The 20,794-nt window shown below is 34.5% G+C and overlaps 1 long non-coding RNA gene across 7 annotated transcripts in view; it reads left to right on the top strand.

Annotated features, from left to right (window-relative positions):
* The window catches only part of LOC108290737, a 74,010-nt gene that overhangs the window by 16,156 nt on the left and 37,060 nt on the right, over nt 1-20,794 (top strand). Inside the window, exon 5 of one of the 7 annotated variants that reach the window (XR_001819691.2) lies at nt 13,678-18,167. The exons of 5 other annotated variants lie outside the window; for them this stretch is intronic. This is a non-coding gene — a long non-coding RNA (uncharacterized LOC108290737). One more of the 7 variants, XR_005197199.1, reaches the window with a different exon arrangement.

Genomic DNA, 20,794 nt, shown 5'->3' with positions numbered 1-20,794 from the left:
AAAAAAGCTGAATTGTCTTTATACCACCAAATGAGCCCACTAGCTCCCCAGAAATGGCTCTTAACCAGTCAGAACGACTGGAATGACAGACGTAGAATTCAGGATCTGAATGATGAGGAAGCTCATTGAGATTCAGGAGGAAGGTGAAAACCAATCCAAGGAATCCAGTAAAATAATCCAAGTGTTGAAAGACAAAATAGTCATTTTTAGAAAGAATCAAAGTGAACTTCTAGGGCTGAAAAGTTCACTACAAGAATGTAATGATGCAATGAAAAGTATTAACAGCAGAAAAGGCCAAGCTGGGGAAAGGATCTCAGAACTTGAACACAGATGTTTGAATCAAGTAAGTTAGAAAGTATTTTTTTTTAAAGAGAATTAAGAAAAATGAAAAAATCTTTGAGAAATATGGGACTATGTAAACAGATAAAATCTATGATTCATTGGCATTCTTGAGAGAGAAGAAGAGTGAATAAATAACTCAGGAAATATATTTATGGATATAGTTCAGAAAAATTTCCCTAATCTTGCTAGATATGTTGACATGCAAATTTGAGAAATACAGAGAACCCTGGCTAGATACTAAGCAAGATGACCATACTCAAGTGTACAGTCATCAGATTCACCAAGTTCAACACAAAGAGTAATTTTTTTTAAAATTTCCATCTTTTAAGTTCAGGGGTAAATGTGCAGGATGTGCAGGTTTGTTATGCAGGTAAATGTGTTCCATGGTGTTTCGCTGGACACGTCATCCCATCACCTAGCTATCAAGCCAAGAATTCATTAACTATTCTTTCTGATTCTCTCCCTCCTCCTACCCCTGCCCTCTGAAAATCCCTAGTGTGTGTTTTCCCCCTCATGTTTCTATGCATTTTCATCATTTAGCTCCCACTTATCAATGAGAACATGTGGTATTCGGTTTTCTGTTCCTGCTTTAGTGTGCTAAGCATAACGACCTCCAGCTCCATTCATGTCCTTGCAAAGGACCATCTCATTTCCTTTCATGGCTACATAGTATTCTATGAGAAATAAGAGAATAAAACTTAAAGGCAACTAGAGAGAAAGGTCAAGTCATGTACAGAGGGAATCCCATCATGTTAGCAGCAGACCTCTCAGCAGAAATACTACGAACCAGAGAGATTGAGAGCCTATTTTTAGCTTCCTTAAAGAAAAAAAATTCCAACCAAGAATTTTGTATCTCACCAAACAAGACTTAATAAGTGAAGGAGAAATAAAGTTATTCTCAGACAAGGAAACACTTATGGAATTTCTTTTAAGATGAGCCTTATAATAGATAGGGTCTTAGGAACTGCTAAACATGCAATTGAAAGAATAATACCTGCTATGACAGAAACACACCTAAGCACATATTCCACAGGCACTATAAAGCAATCACACAATCAAGTCTACATAACAACCAGCTAGCAACATGAGGAAAGGATCAAAATCCCACATTTCAATACTAACCCTGAATGATATGGGTTAAATGTCCCAGTTTACAGGCATAGTGTGCCAAGTTGGATAAAAAGAGAAGACCCAACCATACACTGTCTTCAAGAGACTTTTTCACATGTAACAATATCCACTGACAGGTTAACAGTAAAGGGAAGGAGAAAGGCATACCATATAAATAGAAAACAAAAGAGCAGGAGTAGCTATTCTTATATCAGGTAAACCAGATTTTAAACCAATACAAACTAAGAAGAGCAAAGAAGGCCATTACATAATTATAAAAGGGCACAATTCAACAAAAAGATTTAAAATACATGTACCCAACATTAGCATACCCGCAATCATAAAACAAATTCTTTTTGGCCTATGAAATGACTTAGACAACAAGATAAAAATAGTGGGAGACTTCAATACCTGCTGACAGTATTAGATGGATCATCAGGGCAGAAGAGTAAAAAAAAAAAAAAAAAACTCCGACTTAAACTCTGCACTTGACCAATTGTATCTAATAGCCATCTACAGAACACTCCACCCAACAATCACAGAATATACATTTTTCTCATCTGTACATGGAACATATTCTAAGATCAACCACATGTTCAGTCATAATGCAAGACTAAATGAATGTTTTAAAAATGAAATTATACCAAGAACACCCTTGGATCACAATGTATTAAAAATAAAAATCAATATGAAGACCATCTCTCAAAACGACACAAATACATGTTAATTAAAAAAACAACAACAAAAAAAACCCTGCTCCTGAATAACTCCTGGGTGAACATTGAAATCAAGGCATAAATTAAACAAAAAAAAAAACTTTAAAATTAAAGTTTTAAAAATTAGAATTAAACTCAGATGAAACTGAATGTCAAAATCATACATGACCTAATTCAGGAACATAAAACCAAATACCACATATTCTCAGAAGCAGTAGCTAAACCTTGAGCACAGATGGATATAAACATAGGAACAATAGATACTGTGAATTACTAGAGTTGGGAGAGAAGGAGGAAGGTAAGGGTTGAAAAACTACCTATTGGGTATTTCGCTCACTATCTGGGTTCAATGTATTCATATAACACATCTGTACATGTAACCTCTTTATTTAAAATAATTGAAAAAAATGCTTCATTACTAAATTAGATGTTAAGTTTGTATAAAACAAACCCTAACTCAACTTCTACAATAATGGAGATGTTAATGGTGCTTCATATGATCTAAACAACTGTATTAACAATTTTTTGGTAAGGAATTTGTAGTCGTAATAAAGTCAAAAATTCTGTATATATAAGTTGTTTGTTCTTTAAAAAATATTTTTCCATTAAACTATGGTCAAAAGCCAGAACATTCGGGCATCATACAGTGAGTTTCTGTTGGAAAGTTTGAATTAGAAATGTGTAACTCAGTGAGATTTTATCATAATTGCAAATATTTTACTCATGTTATGTAGACTCGTAGCTCTTAAATATTTTAAGTCTATTACTATATTCTAGTAGTGGCATGAAGCTTATGAGATATTTAATAAACGTCTTGAAATCCATTTATACTAGCACATTTCAATGAAACTATTTCCAGTATAATAGAACTCGATAGAATTGATTACACTGCTGGATGTAAATATCATTTCAGGTTGAAGTTAAACTTTGCATAAAGGATGAAAAACAAGTCTCTTGTCAAATTTTGCCCTTAAGGGTCATATTTTAAAATATAGTATGTGTAATTTATTTTACAGGAAAATGAAAGTTAGCATATTATAGAACTACAACTGATATATGTTTGTGCACACAGTTAAAAAATTCATGACTATAAAGCCTCTTGGATTATTGGAATATGCATCTGAATCATTTTCTTATCAATAAATTTTGACATATAAAATTTCATATTAACTTGACATCTTGTTTATTGATTTATTTTTAAAGTTTTTGCAAGGTAAGAAATATACAAAACTTTATAATCCTTTAATGCTATGGTCTGAAAGTTTGTGTCCCTCTGCAAATTTATATATTGACACTTAATCCCCAACATGATCATATTAAGAGTGACACCTTTGGGAAATGATTAGGTTGTGAAGGTAGAGCTCCAAAGAGATGCCTTGCCCCTTCTGCCTTGTGAAGACAGAGCAGGAAGGCACCATTTATGGAGCAGAACGACCCTTCTTACCAGACACCAAATCTGCTGGCATCTTAATCTTGGACTTCACAGCCTTCAGAGCTGTGAGAAATAAATGTTTGTTGTTTATAAATTACCCAATCTAAAACATTTTGTTATAGCAGCCCAAATGGACCAAGACATTGGGTGACCATGTTTATATTTTTAAATAAAATAATTGCCTTAAATATAACTATATTTAATTTTTTTAGAAGAAACTATATAGTTTTTAGAAACAAAATTACTTTTCAGGCCAATTATCCTTAAATCAAGTTTATTGTTGATTTTGTTTACCTGCCATATTTGGATCTAAGAAAATGAGTAGATGGATGGCACCGAACATGTAAAGACGTATTATTTTTGTTTTTGTTTCTTTACCAAATAGAATGCAGAAATTTTTGGTATATCCTTTAATTTATTAAGTTGTCAGATTAAAGCTTATTTATATCACAAGTTATTTATCTTTCTGATGCACAATTGAACTCATGGAGATAGAGAGTAGAATTATGGTTATCAGAGTCTGGGAAGGGTATTGGGGGGAGTGGGGTAAGAGGGGATGATTAATTTGTACAAAAATATAGTTACAATGAATAAGACACAGTATTTGATAGCAAATAGTGTGACTATGGTCAACAATAATTTATTAGATATTTTAAAATAACACAAAGAGTGGAATTGGAATGTTCTTAACAGAAAGAAATGACAAAATGCTTGTGATAATGAATATCCCCAATTACCCTAATGTGATTATTACGCATGGTATTTCTTCATTGAAATATCACATGTACCCCAATATAAATTCACCTACTTGTGTGCCCATAATAATGAAAATAAAAAATACAGCAACATAGAATTTCATGGGTATGCACCTTGGAAACAAAGTGGCCATTTACTGCTGTAACTATGAATACAAATAACTCCCCAATTTCAGCTTTATTGGAGGTGTGGGGACCAACTTAAAAATCTTAGGAAAGATGCCTGATGCTGCATCTAACCATATGTTAGATACTAACATAGGGCTTCCCAGCTTGTATGGCAGATCCACAATGCAGGAGAAATATTAATTGTTCTGTAACATATTTTTCAATAAATACTTTTTCCATGGTTTTGTCATTTTCTGTGTAAAATTTCTAGGGGGCACTACACAAAGGCTACTCTTTGACAAGGTAAAAATTAAGGCTGACAGGAGCAATTTGAAATTATTAATATTTTTACTGTTTTAGCAACATTGAGTCAGAAAGTAACTAGATAACATGGTCTGGGTCTTTGTCCCAACCAAACCTCATGTCGAATTGTAATCCCCATATGTCAAGGAAGGACCTGATGGGAGGTGATTGAATCATGCAGTCAGTTTCCCGCATGCTGTTTTCGTGATATTGAGGGAGTTCTCATGAGATCTGATGGTTTATAAGCGGCAGTTTCCCCTGCACTGGACCCTCCCTCCTGCCACCTAGTGCAGAAGGTACTTGCATTTCCCTCACCTTCTGCCATGATTGTAAGCTTCTTGAGTCCTTCCAGCCATGGGAAACTATGAGGAAATTAAACCCCCTTTCTTTATAAATTACCCAGTCTTGATTAATATCTTTATAAAGTGTGAAAACTTTATAAAGATATTAATCATAAGATATAAGATATTAAACTTTATAAGATATAAAACTTTATAAATACACTAGACTACATAAGAACTTCTGCTAGTCACGGTAGACATATTTATAAAATAACCTTCAAAACTTTCTTAGACATTTTAAAAAATATTTCTTCAACAAATATTTATAAAACAGGGACGGTTTGAGGAGATGATAATGTCATCTTCTCAATAAATATAAGTAAGAAACCTGACCTTTAGAGGATTATCTTCTAAGAAGAGAAATACACAATAAACACAGAAGTCCAATATTATGTTAGAATGTGATAGGTGTTGCAGAAGGAAATGTTGGCCAATACCTGGTTTATAAGAGTGTGTGGCTTTGATTGCCCAAACCAATATTGTTAGGCTTTTTATGAGTTGATACCTGAGAAGCAGAGACACAACAATCATGTTTACATGTTTATTTATGAATATAATTATATATGTATGACTTTAATAAAAGAGAAAACTTTTTTTTAAATAATTCATTTTATTAAATAGTGCACTTTGTCTTTTCATTCACAAAAGGAGGATGATTTATTTTATTTTATTTTTATTTTTCCTTTCTTCTTCTTTTTCTTTTTTTTTTAATTGTACTTTAGGTTCTGGTGTACATGTGCAGATCATGCAGGATTGTTGCATAGGTAAATACATAGCCGGGTGGTTTGTTGCCTCCATCCCCCATCACCTATATCTGGCATTTATCCCCATGTTATCCCTCCCCAACTTCCCCCTGCCTGCTGTCCCTCCACTAACCCTCCCTAACAGACCCCAGTGTATAACACTCCCTTCCCTGTGTCCATGTGTTCTCATTGTTCAACACCCGCCTATGAGTGAGAACATGTGGTGTTTGATTTTCTGTTCTTGTGTCAGTTTGCTGAGAATGATGGTTTCCAGATTCATCCATGTCCCTACAAAGGACATGAACTCATCATTTTTTATGACTGCATAGTATTCCATGGTGTATATGTGCTACATTTTCCTTGTCCAGTCTATCGTCTGTGGGCACTTGAGTTGGTTCCAGGTCTTTGCTATTGTAAACAGTGCCACAATGAACGTACATGTGCATGTGTCTTTATAATAGAATGATTTATAATCCTTTGGGAATATACCCAGTAATGGGATTGCTGGGTCAAATGGAATTTCTATTTCTAGATCCTTGAGGAATTGCCACATTGTCTTGCACAATGGGTGAACTAATTTACACTCCCACCAACAGTGTAAAAGTATTCCTATTTCTCCACATCCTCTCCAGCATCTGTCGTCTCCAGATTTTTTTAACGATCGTCATTCTAACTGTCATGAGACGGTATCTCAATGTGGTTTTGATTTGCATTTTTCTAATGACCAGTGATGATGAGTATTTTTTCACATGTTTGTTGGCCTCATATATGTCTTCTTTTGAAAAGTGTCTGTTCATATCTTTTCCCACGTTTGAATGCTTTTTTTTTTCTTGTAAATCTGCTTTAGTTCTTTGTAGATTCTGAATATTAGCCCTTTGTCAGAAGGGTAGACTACAAAAATTTTTTCACTTGTTAAAGCAAAAAATGGTCTAGAAGAAAAGAGATAGTTCCCTTAAACTGTGTTTACATGTAAAATTGACTTTTATTTTTGGTTTAAGAAATGCTCCGTAAGTTGGCATTTGTGCACAACTTGTAAGCACTGTAGTCATATTATGTCAAAAGATAATTTATTTTGAAACTAGTAAATGTGAATTTATTTATATACTACTTTATACCAATCAATCAGCATGCTGTGTAGCTGTAAGAATAATTTTTAATTACACACAAATGCATAGGTACCACTGTCCCTGAATGAATAATGCTTGCAAGCTGGAGTTCATCATTAGCCATTCATTCCTACATGGCCTGTTGCATTGCTCAGTGCTATTTTGCGCTGTTCACTTACCACTGTTGATGAAGCTTTTCCTGATGCAGGCTTTGGAAAGTTCGCTGCTAGTTTAGTTCAGTGTATTTTACATATGAGTGGCAGTTTTTCTTTCCCTTGCCCCTCTCTCCTGCCACCTAGTGAAGAAGGTACTTGATTTTCCCTCACTTGCCTCAATACTGAATCGGAAGACAGAAAGTATTTTTCCTCTCCTTATTAATGACTATGCCTCTTTCAATACAACCTACAGCAAAAATAAAAACAAAAACCCCAAACTCCAAAGCTCAAAATCAACACCAAAACAAACAACAAATGGATAAAATGTCAGATAAAATTTTCAGTTTTTTCAATTTATTTAGTGACCTTTTTTTCTGTCATGATTTTATGTCCCTTGGTTTTAATATGCCAGAAGCAAGTCACATTAAAGTATGATTTTGTCTTGTGGATTTAAGCCTTTGAAATAATTACTTTCTTATTCTTCTATTTCTTCTACTTTCTTATTCTTTGCCCTACTCCTTTCTACCATTTCAGAAATTAGATTTAAAATTAATTAACTTCTTTTCTAGGGCTGATGAATGAGGAATTTTAAAGAGTACTATACATTCAGTTCGTAGAGTATCAAGACAAAAAGAAAAAGAATTACATGAGTGACCAATTGTAAGATACATTTCCAACTTGATAAAATATTTTTATAATTAAAAAAGTTATAGATAACAATTTGGCTGCATCAGTACTTTTTTTAATACTTAGAAAAAATAAATGGAAATATGCTTCTTTTCCGTTGAAGGAATTACATTTGTTCAGGAAGAAAGTGGAAGGAAACTTAGGTGGCAGCTTCATAAGTGGGGCTGAATTATACAGAACTGAAATAACTGATTCAGTGTTTTTGTTGTACAAGGACATCCATGAGACATGTACCTGCACTGCTAAATAAACTTCTGGGCTGCAGGGATTTCAAAATCTTTAGGACCAAGTCTATTTTGTTGTGTTGTTGTTGTTGCCGTGATTACATAGATCTCCTTAATACCAAGAGGGGAGTATTTGGCTTCATGATTGATTTTTAAATTGTTACTCAGTGTGTTGTTTTTCTCTGCAGACCTGTCATATTTATCATTTGGATAAGCCTCTTACATCGATGAGTCTCTGTTTCTTTGGGGAAAGTGAATTGATTTAGAAAAATGCTAACCAGCATCTTGCTGGCTAAAAATATACTTTGGCTATTTAAAAAACTTTCATTGAGCTCCCACCTCCTGAGGCACAGTGTGGTACTGTGGGACAGATACAACATAATTTTAAAATATAGTCTTTGTTTTTTTATGGCCATATTAACATGCACCCTTGAATAATGTACAAAAACTCATAAAGCAACAAATCTAGAATTTTCAGCAATTTATTATAAGATGAAAATCTGAGGTTAAAACTGGTCTGTGTATTAGGTGATCAGTACTTTAGGATCCAAAGGTTGAATATAATGCTACTCTGAAGGAAACATTTGAAGGCGAGGAAAAGGGAGTAGTGTTGGAGCTGACCATAATGTCAAAATATAAATGATGCAGCAATATTTTCATAAGCATTAGTTCTTTGTTAAATATTAAAATGGTATTACAAAAGTGGATACTAAACAGATAAAGACCAGCTATATAATCTCTTATACCTTATGAAATTTATAAGCACTAAAAACCAATTTATAATCCATTTTCTTCTCTTAATCATCCAGGATGTTTATGGAAAGAATGTAAATACTGGTTAATACTTATATCCTAGAAAATTAATTTCACGACTAACAAGGAGACTTTTTAAAGATTGTTTATAAGTACATATTTCTTTTTAAATATTTGGACTTTGAAAGGAGAAATGCTCAATGGAAAATATATTAGAAAATAATAAACCAATTAGAAAAAAATCAAAGAACGTTCTGAAGAAATTCTGGAGAAACAAATTTTACAATGTCCTATTATCAATTAATTAATTGCTATATCACTGCTTAACTATTTGATGTCAAGAGTTCATTTCATTTAGTAATACTACAAAGACTCATTTTAGTGCATACCAGTGTCTCCATCAGGACAGGACATAAAACCCTTCCCTGACATGTTACACGTTTTTGTAAATTAAAAAAACACAAACATAAAAACTGGCACATCTAAATGAAAATCATTTTCAGAGAATATAAATGTGGGTTCATTGACCAAGCCTTGAAACAACATCTACCCCTGCTAAGACTACCGCTATAGTCTCGGTAGTCTTAATTTGTAGACAATAATTTGTCTCTCTTGGACAGTGTATTAGAGGCCTCAGACTTTTAAGTCACTATATTTCTATCAGATATGCCATTGTCACTGTGTGTTCATAAGGATGGTCTATTTTATTTCTATATGATAATAATACAGAAATAGTAATATAATAATTTAAACATTAATACAAACTTTATATTCCCAATCATACAAAAGCTGAGGTAGAGAATGTAACTCTTTAATACACAATGGCACAATGCTTATAAAGGAGAGCTATTAATGCAAGTATCATTTTTTTACCCTTTTTCTTTACTGCAAATCAAATGAAGTCCTTAAGATCTTCCTTCCATGAAGGATTATTTATGGCTATTTTGTTTTCTCTCCTCCCTCTGTAGAGACACTGTGTAACTCTTCATCTTTGTTATACGTTCTCTTAAACCCCATACTCAGCCTCTCTTCTGCAATAAATTCCCTAGTTTTTCTGAGGACATTCAAAGGAAGACTGTCAAGCAGCAAACTCAGAGCATGTGCTTGAGACCAGGAATGTAAAATGAACACTTTAACAAGTGCATTTGCTATAAACCGAACTCCTAGTTTCAACAATCTCCAAGAGCTTCAGTAATGAAGGAATAGCTTGACATTTTCTTCGTGGGTACCTAGTGATTTCCAGAGCTGGAAAGTACAGGCTGTAGTGCTCTGCCTGGGAAACACATCTCAGATAAAGAAACTAAAGATCAAGAAGAGTCAAGCAGAAATGAGATTCTCTTGTAAAAGTTTAGAAAAATAAGCCAAGATAGGTTGAGTAGGAGTCTATGAAGATGAACTTTGTAGAAACAAATAACACTGAAATTTACGAAAGTTCAAAGGACTCAAATAAATTACTTAAGAGATTTCAGCATCTGATGGGAATTACAGAATATTATCTGTAATTTAGTGAATAAATTCATGTAACCTGAGAATGAAATTTTAAATCTAAAAGGTGGAATTTAACTTTATTTGATTATTTACTCTTCAAAGTACTTGTGTCCAAAAGGACACTATTTTTATAACATCCTGGTTATGGTGAATTGGATAGATATTTTTAGCCTTTTGTATCCTAATTTTAATATTTATAGATTAGGAGTTTTCTTAATCAGTTTGGGCTACTAAAGCAAAATGCTATGGACTGAGTGGCTTATAAACAACAGAAATTTATTTCTTACGGTCCTGGAGGCTAGAATTCTGAGATCAGAGTGCCAGTATGGTTGACTTCTAGTGAGAGCCCTCTTTTAGGTCTCAGACTACTAATTTCTCATTGTATCTCACAAGTGAAAAAAAGATAAAAGAGTTGCCTGGAGTATCTTTTATGAGAGCGTTAATCCCATTCATGAGGGCTCCACCATCACGATCTAATTATCTCCTTAAGGCCCCGCCTCCTAGTGCTATCACACTGGGGGCTAGGACTTTTAAAATGTAAATTTGAGGGAGACAAAAACATTTGTTATTTAGTCCATATCATTCCACTCCTGTTTCCCCAAATGTTGTTTATCTTGCAGGCAATATATATTTATTTCATCCCAACAAACTCAGAAGTCTTAACTTACCCTGCATGAATTCTGAAGTCTAAAGTGTCGTCTAAATATCACTGAAAGCAGATATGGATGAGATTCAGGGTATAATTTATTTTGAGGCAAACTTTATAGCTGTGAACCCAAACAGTTATGTGTTTTCAAAATACAATGGTGGGACCTGTGTATGATAGATATTCCCATTCCCAAGGGAAAAACAAGAAAATAAGCAAGGAGTGATCAGTCCCAAGTAAGTCTAAAACTTAACAAGGAAAACTCCATTAAACGTTAAGGCTTGAGAATAATATCTTTTGGCTCCATCCCTTGGACTGAATGGGGCAGTGATTCCTTCTCTGAAGCTTTCTTTGAGTTGGATTGTGGCTCTGTGACGCAGCCTCACTCCCTCATGAGTTTAGTACATGTTGTGGCTCTCTGTAGGGACCCATTCATGATGCATGGGCTGGAGGCATCCTAGCCCACCTGAACCAGAGAGGAACTAGCTTGGCACCCCTCCGCTGACCCAAGCTTTTACACTCTGAGCCTGTGGTGTGAACAGCAGCCTAGATGATGTCTGAATCATCTTGGTCAAAGAGTCACTCTTCCCTTTTCTTTCTTAAAGAATAGAGAGTGGCTTTCATTGTGATGGCTGTTTAGGTCATATTAATTTCGTTTTCAAATGGTCACTTGGCCACACTGTTAGTGTGAACACACTTTCTTATTTTTTTGCAATATAAACAGGCTAAGAATTTTCCAAATTATTAAATTTTGTTTCTGTTTTGTGTGTGTGGTGTGTGTGTTTAGCTAAATAATTCTCACTTCAAATAATTTCACTTTCCTTGCATTTTACTATAAGCATTCAGGAGGAACCAAGCCAGACCTTCAACACTTTGCTTAAAAATCTCCTCAACTATGTATTGTTTCACCACTTGCAAGTTCTAGCTCCCACAAAACATGATAACACAAACACAATTTACCGAGTTCTTTGCAAATTTATAAGAAAGATCACCTGTTTTCTAGTTTCCAATAACATGTTCCTCATTTCCATCTGAGACCTCGTAAGAATAGTATTTATTGCCCAAATTTCTGCCAATAGTCTGCAATAGCCTGTTCATGATTACTTAGGGTTTTTATTGTTTATTTTTATTTTTATTTTTTTTTGTCACCCAGGTTGGAGTGCAATGATGTAATGATTTACTTCAGCTTCTATCTCCTGATGAGATCCCCCTGCTTCAGCCTCCCAAGTAGTTGTGACTACAAGCACTACCATACCTAGTATTTTTTTAAAAATATTTTTTTTGTAGAGATGAAGTCTCCCTATGTTACCTAGCCTGGTCTCAAGCTCCTGGGCTCAAGTGCTCCTCCCACTTCAGCCTCCCATATTGCTGTAATTACAGGTATGGGGCACTGCTTCCAGCCTACTTAGGTATTCTTTAGGAAGACAGACATTCTCCTGATAGCTCTTCCTTTTTCTCTCTGAGCTCTCAGCAAATCACCTTGAATAGTTTAGTTTATTCAGGGTAGTCTAGGCTTTTTCTAGCATGCTTCTCAAAACTTTACTAGCCTCTACCCACTACCTATCTCCAAAATTGCTTCTCCATTTTTATGTATTTGCAACAGCAGCACCTCCACTTCTCAGTAAGAATTTCAGTGTGTGTGATTTAAAGCTGCTATAACAAAGCACTATAGACTGGGCAGCTTATAAATAGCAAATGAAAATGTATTTCTCATTGTTCTGGAGGCTGGATGTCAGAGCTCAGGATGCCAGTCAGCACGGTCAAGTTCTGGGGAGGGCCCTCTGCAAGGATGCAGACTGCTAACTTTTTGCAATACTCGCACATGGTGGAAAGTGAGCAAGAGAGCACTTCTGGGGTCTCTTATATAAAGGCACAAATCCCACTCACAAGGCCTCCATCTTCATGATCTAATTATATCCCAAAGGACTTGCCTCCTAATGCCATCACATTAGGGGATAGAAATTCAACATATAAATTTTAGGGTAACATTTAGTCCAAAAAGTTGGTAATTATGGCACTAGTCTCAAATTACTTTCACAGAATAAATGACATTATTTTCATCAAAGGCTTAGAAAGTGCCTGGTGCATAAGTGTCTTATATACATAACAACTAGTTTTATTATAACCCAAAACATATGTCACATAATAGCCATGATCTAAATAATTTTTACATATTTCATATTTGCAAATCAGTGATTGGCAGAAACTCATATAGTGCATTTATTTGTTTGATTTTGAGTGTTATGGTTATTTGAATAGATTTTCGACCTAAGCTTCCTAAATACCTAGATGTTAGAGATTCATAGTCCTATATATATAAAACATGTAAAATGTGGGCTGACAGTAGTTTCTCCAACCCCTATGTGCCCTTCAAAATATTTTATATCCTAGTTTGGTTTTCAGCATGAGATACATTTTTTAAGAATTCAAGAACAGTTGAAAGGAAACAGAAAGCATGTTACGATTTCGGCATCCTGTTCTTTAATTATTTCAAAGATGAGGGACAAGGTAATAGAAATGGAAAGTCAAAACAGGCTCTCAGTCATTAATTTCATTGCCTTTAAAACTAAAAAATTAAGTTTTTAAAAAATAAAATGAAAATTCCTGGAGGAACTCTTTTTCCTAGGGAAGCACTTTTACCATAAGCTTGGTTATTTACAAGACAGATATTTATAAGTCATGCAAGAATAGGGCTAAAATCTACAAGCCTCATATGAAGTCACAGGCTAAAATATAATAAATAAAACATCTCTCATTTCTGTTAATAGAAAGCATGCCTGAGTGAAGCACAGACCTGACAGTTGAGGATACAAGAGATCCATTGGGTGCTACTTGAGAAAACAGTTGGGCTACATTCTGGTTCTCTCTGAAGTTTGCTTTTAGGCAAGTACCAGATGGATTGTTTTAGAAAAGATTTGTCTGGAACATTTCCTGATGTCATTGTCCAGAGACAATAAGGCAACTAACTCATTTGCTTATGAGGTTTTTACTAAGGCAATCTAGAGATGGATTTTTCTGATGAAAATAAAAAACGGTTTTTATAATTTCTATGTTGGTGCTGGCAGCTCTGCCTTTTAAGAAATTAATTCATTTTAATGACTGTATTTTGGGAGAAGATTATAGTGTATTTAATAAATTGGCATTGTGTTTAGAATGTAAAAATAAAAGAATAAAACAACAGCATCAGTTACAACCACATATTTATTGCCTGGAAAGTGATGGAGTCAAATGGCATTGATTTCTGGCATGATGTACTATGACCCTCATCCATCTGTTCTGGGACTGATACAGTAATCAATGTAATCTTTTCCTGGGGAAGCCCAAGGCGTTCCTTGCATTTAGACATAGGGCTTCCAGATTGCTAATGTGATTAAAGAGTAATCAAGGTATTTTGAGAAACTTTATTTTCCAGCATACTCTAAAAAGTTTTTCCCTTAAGAAGAGTTTTTATGGTCAAATTTTGTTATTCAGCCTTTTCTTTTATCCTTTGCAATTCAATTATGTACAGCTCTATTGATCATATCCCTTAAAACTCTCAGCTGAGGTCAAGTAAAAACACATATACAAGCTGATTTAAAATCTACTACTAATACAATATGACTCTTCTTGAAATATCAACAAATATTTATGCTACAATATCTCACAATTGTTAGAAAGTGTGTTTTGACCTCAGCTTTGGGCAACAGGGGCATTTGTAAAGCCCTAAGCATAGTCCAAAATCTTATAGATTTTGTTATTGTTTCAAATGCATCTAAATCTATTGTTTTTTTTCTTGAACTGAAGACAAAAACTGTTAATTTCCTAAAACACTGAAAAAATTGCAACTGTTTTATTGTGCAAAAGTAATTTTATGTTTGCTAATTCAAAAGCCCAAGAATCTGAAATGAAATTTGTACTTCAGCAGTGAAAGCAAATTAAAATACCTTTTTTTTTTCACGTAAACCTGAAAGAACTTTACTGGATTGAATAAAAAAAATTAAAGTCTGATTAAATGTGGGAGAAAGTGGTGCTCACTTTCTCATATGGTAAGGTTATAATAAATTATTTTTCTCTAAGACCTAAGTGGTTATTAGGAACATGATTTTTGTTAATGATAGAAGCAATAATTTCCCCGGGAATGCCTATTGTTTCAGCATTATTGACGTATAATTGACATAAAAATTATATATTGTATACAATGTGATACTTTAACATACATATACATTATGAAATGATTACCACCATCAACCTAATTAATATATCCAGCTGTCTTATTTTCTTCATTGTGAGACATTTAAGATTATTTAATAAAACAACAGCATCGGTTACAACCACATATTTATTGTCTGGACAGTGATGGAGTCAAATGGCATTGATTTCTGGCATGATATACAAATTTCAAGTAACAATACTGTATTATTAACTGCTTCTATGAGTTCAACTTTCAACTATTTTAAATTCCACATGAGACGGAAATCATGCTGTATCCATTTTTGTACCTATCTTATTTCACTTAGCATAATGTCTTTCAGGTTCATCCATTTTGTCAAAAATGATAAGATTTTCTTCTTTATTAAGGCTGAATAGTATTCCATTGTGTATAATACCATGTTTTCTTTACAAATTAATCCATCCATAGATGCTTAGATTGATTTCATATCTTATTTCTTGTGTATAATGCTGCAATATTGCAAGTGCTGATACCTCATTGAAATATTGGTTTTACATACATAAGTACTTAGTAGTGGGATTGCTGAATCAAATGATAGTTCCATTTTTATTTTGTTGAGGACTTTTTGTACTATAGATGGCTATACCTGTTTTCATTTCCACCGAAAGTGTAAAGGGTTCCCTTTTCTCTATACCTTTGCCAAAACCTATGTTTTCTCTTTTTGATTACAGTCATTCCAACAGATGTGAGATGATATCTCATTGTGGTTTTGATTTGCATTTCTCTGATGATTATTGATGTTGAGCACTTTCTGTATACCTGTTGATCATTTGTATGTCTTCTATTGAGAACTCTCTACTCAGGTCCTTAGCCCATTTTTAAATTGGGGTGTTTATTGTCTTGTCATGCAGTTATTTGAGTTTTTTATATCTTTTAAAGAACTTATCAGATGATGATTTGCAGATGTGTTCTCCCATGTTATAGGTTGTATATTCACTTCACCGATTGTTTCTTTACTGTGAAGAAGATTATTAGTTTCATTTAATCCCACTTGTTTATTGTTGGTTTTGTTGCCTGTGATTTTGAAATCATATCCAAAAATATTTCTGACTACATGAATGCCAGGAAGTTTATTGCTGTTTTCTTCAAGCAGTTCTACAGTTTCAAGTCTGACATTTAAGTCCTTAATGTATTTTGGGGTATATTCCAGAGATCCTGAACATTTGTGGAATATAAACTTTACTTGGCAATTTTGGGGAATTGTATTTCCAAATGAATGACAATGCCCTCAAAATAGTTATTTCAGTACGTTACATAATTAAAATTATTCAGGTAATAACAAAATTCTTAAAATAGCTATGTTATTTAAATTTTAAAATGTTGGCATATTAAGAAATTCATTTATGAGGTTTTCTCTGATAACTGCATATAGTAATTTTTGGAGACTTTTCTATTATTTGCTTCTTGTTTCACTCTCCACCAGGGAACATAAGATTTTATTAAGTATTTTTTAATTGGTTCATGGGACCATCAAATGTTGGTGTTGACAGAGACTTCAAAAGCAGTCTTATCTGAAGTCCTCATTCCCTCATTTCAATGATGAAGAAAGGTTCAGACAGAGGAAGTGGCTTGATGAAAGTAGGTTCTGAGATTCTTACATTATTAAATTAAAATTTATTTAAAGTTAAGTTGATTTCTAAATTATTAGCAATAAGCCAAAAGAAAAATTTCAGAGCATTTGTTGGCTATGAAAAACACTGAGATATCAAATAGGAGACTCAGGTATGGGATTGTATTTTTCATTTTAAAAAGAAAATAAGGAGAGATATGTAATAATAATTATTAAAATATAAATTAAGACATGGTGTATATTATAGTCTGTTGATAGAAAACGACAGAAGAGCTAAAACTCTACCCTACTTAACTTCAAATTATCTCACAGATCTCACATAGATCTCATGATTCCTTTGCTTCTTGTTAATATGCTTCTTATATTTTATTGATATATTCTCAAAATAATATAGTCTTCTATCTCTAAAGAACCATTCAGAGTTCATTTAGTTTATCATTTAAAATAAAAACTCACATAAATAAGTTGAAACTCATATTAAGAGTGATGCCTCTTTAGGACATATTAATGATCTTGCTTTTCCCATCTGTACATGTTGTGTTTTTTTTTTTTAAACTCAATATCTATATTTTGTATGTGTGTGGAATTTTCATGTTACTACACACTAAACATATCAAGATTATTTTCAACACCTAAATTACTTTAAGATTATACTAATAAATTCTAAAGTTCTTTTGAAGTAAATCTTGAATAACTGGAGTGGCACAGGTAGTTCTCAGAAGTTAAGGTCAAAATTTTAGCGTTAATAAGTAAGATTTGCTTTGCTTATGCAGATATATTTTAAAGTCAAATATAATAAATAAAAGTCAATTTTTAAAAAGTCAAGCAGTAGAAAGGAACAGAAGAGGCAGAGAGAAAAACGGTGAGAACAAGCAATAGAGGAGAGAGGAGAACAAAATCTGGTCGTTTAGCTGGTTTATCTAAATGCAAAGTGCCCTTAACTTTAATAGTGACTCTGCATTTGGAGTTGAGATGTGTTAACAGGGGACCACTGCAGTGTGTTTCCTTGGAATTTTTGCCTTTTTGAATTGATTGCCTGAAATGTGATTTTACATGAGTCACAATAAGTTAGATACAGGATGTAGTAAACAAAATATTACCAGCAATATCTTACATTTTTAAGTATATATTTAAATAACAGATACTAATGATTAAAAGAGAAACTGCTTTTTATCACTGGAGCAAGCCAGGGAAATCATGGGGAGAGCCCACCCTCCATTTTGGGTCACAGAGGTTTCACATCCTCTTTCAGTGCTTTTCTCCATCCTCCACAGAAGAAGCACAAGACCAGAAAGACTGCTGGCCTGGGATTATCACTGTGCAAGCCAGGTAAGAAGGCTCAGGGAGTGCCCATTCTCCTGTCTTGGAATGCAGAGGTGTCAGTTAGAGGAAGAATAATTATTAGTGATCTATTACACAGCATAGTGACTATAGTTAATAATAATGAATTGTATAATTCAAAATTGCTAAAAGAGTAGATTTTAGCCATTCTCATCACAAAAATATAAGGTGATGAATATGACTATGTTCATTGTATTCATTTAATCTTTTCACAATGTATACATATATCAAAATATCATATTGTACTCCATGAATATTGTATTTATAGACAAATTAAAATTTTTAAAATGCTAACAAGATAATGTACAAGTCACATTCTTAGAAATATATTTTAAACATGTGTCTACAAACACTTCACTACATACATAACATCTATTCAATAAAATAAAAGCAAAGATAAAGTGTTATAAGATAAAGAAGCATTTCAGAAAACAAATATCATTATTAGTGCCCCCAAATCTTCTAAGTAATTGTTTTTCACTCACTTTCTCTTTCTTTCTCTTTTCTTCTTTCTTTTTTTACTTTGTTGGAAAAGTTAAGCTTTTAAAAAATAATTAGGCATTTCAATTACAGGTATATTTTTTTTCTAAAATTCTGTGTACAATTGTGTTAGTCCTTTTTCACACTGCTGATAAAGGCATACCTGAGACATACCTCTTACATAAGTAAGAGGTATAATGGACTTACAGGTCCATGTGGCTGGGGAGGCTTCACAATTATAGCAGAAGGTGAAAGGCATATCTCACATACTGGCAGACAAGAGAAAAGAGCTTGTCTAGGGAAACTCCCCTTTTGAAAGCCATCAGATCTATGAGACTTATTCATTACCACAAGAATAGCATTGGAAAGACATGCCCCCTGATTCAAAGACCTCCCACCAGGTATATCCAACAACATGTAGAAATTCAGTGAGAATTAGGTGGGGACACAGTCAAGTCATATCATTCTGCCCCTGGCCCCTCCCACAACTCATGTCTTCATACGTCAAAACCAATCATGTCTTCTCAACAGTCTCCCAGAGTCTTAACTCATTTTAGCATTAACTCAAAAATCCAGTCAAAAGTCTCATCTGAGACAAGGCAAGCCCCTCCTGTCTATGAGCTTGTAAAATCAGAAGCAAGTTAGTTACTTCCTAGACACAATGGGGGTACAGGCAGTAGGTTAATACAACCATTCCAAGGGGAAGAAATTGGCCAAAACAAAGGGGCTACAAGCCCCATGCAAGACCAAAATCCAGCTGGGCAGTCAAATCTTAAAGTTCAAAAATGATCCCCTTTGACTCCATGTCTCACATCTGGGTCATGCTAATGCGAGAGGTGAGTTCCCATGGTCTTGAGCAGCTCTGCCTCTGTGGCTTTGCAGGGTATTGCAGGGTACAGCCTCTCTCACGGCTGCTTTCACAGGCTGGCACTGAGTATCTGTGGCTTTTCCAGGCACATGGTGCAAGCTGTCAGTGGATCTACCATTCTGGGGTCTGGAGGACAGTGGCCCTCTTTTCACAGCTCCACCAAGTGGTGCCTAAGTAGAGACTCTGTGGGGGCTCTGACCCCACATTTCTCTTCTGCACTGCCCTAGCAGAAGTTCTCTGTGAGACCCTCACCCTTGCACCACACTTCTATCTGGACACCCAGGCATTTCCATACATCTTCTGAAATATAGGTGGAGGTTTCCAAACTTAAATTCTTGACTTACGTGATTTTGGGGGAATAGGAAGCAAACAACTATGAAGAAGCAGGTTGGAGACCAAGCATGCCTAATTATTAATGCTGAGTGTGCTGCACACTTGGTTATTTTTGTTTCTCCCTTTCCATCTTTCCCTGATGAATTTTAAAAGTGCATAAGGATGGTTTCAATTATATCTATCTCTCTAATCTCCTGAAGTCCTAGCTTCCCTTCCTCCTCTCCTGAATAGTATCTGAGTGCAAGAGGTGTGACATTTCCTCAAGTTGTTAGCAGGGACCATGGGTCATACAAAGCCATTTAGGCAATTTAGTTGTGTCTCATCACTGCTAGGGTCATTGTTAGACTCTGTCCTCACTGCTTCAGAGCTGGAGATGGCAGCTAGTGTATAACTTAATCTGTGTTTTAATTGACTCAGTTACTTCCAGAAACCTTGTCCATTGCTCTTTGTTGACCAAGCACCATCCATAGCCTACATAGGTTGAAGACTGCTAGCCGGTTGTAAAGTTTATTTGTTGCCTGGCTTTTTGATTCCCCCTATAGCTTCAATTATAATATCCCATAGCCTCTTCCTGTTGGGACTTCCCCTTTGCTGTGGTCTGAATATCCCCTCCAAAACACATGTTGAAATTTAATTGCCATTGTCATTTTATTAAGAGGTGGAAACTTTAAGAGGTGATGAAATCACTAGAGCTCTGCTCTCATGAATGGATTAATGCTGTTATTTCAGGAGCAGCTCAGTTATCACGGGTGTTCTGCCCCCTTTTCTCTGTTTTTCGTGCTCATTTGCCTTTTTGCCAGGGGTAACACTGCACACAGACCCTTGCCAGATGCTGACATCATGCTTTTGAACTTCCTGGCTTCCAGAACATGAGTCAAATCAATGTATTTTCTTTATAAATAAATTTATGGTCTCATCTGTGGTATTCTGCTATAGCAGCAGTAAATGGGCCTAAGACTTCTAATATCTCAACAGGCACTTGCCTATCATTTTGAATGTTTAGCTAACCACCGTAGAGCACTTGGGAGCTTCTGTAGCCCTTTGACATTTCTTAGTGGAGGACTCATGGGCTTAGCATGGGAT

This window comes from Cebus imitator, unplaced genomic scaffold (assembly GCF_001604975.1).
Source record: "Cebus imitator isolate Cc_AM_T3 unplaced genomic scaffold, Cebus_imitator-1.0 Scaffold17, whole genome shotgun sequence".
Taxonomy (NCBI): domain Eukaryota; kingdom Metazoa; phylum Chordata; class Mammalia; order Primates; family Cebidae; genus Cebus; species Cebus imitator.
This window is presented reverse-complemented; position numbering and strand designations above follow the sequence as displayed.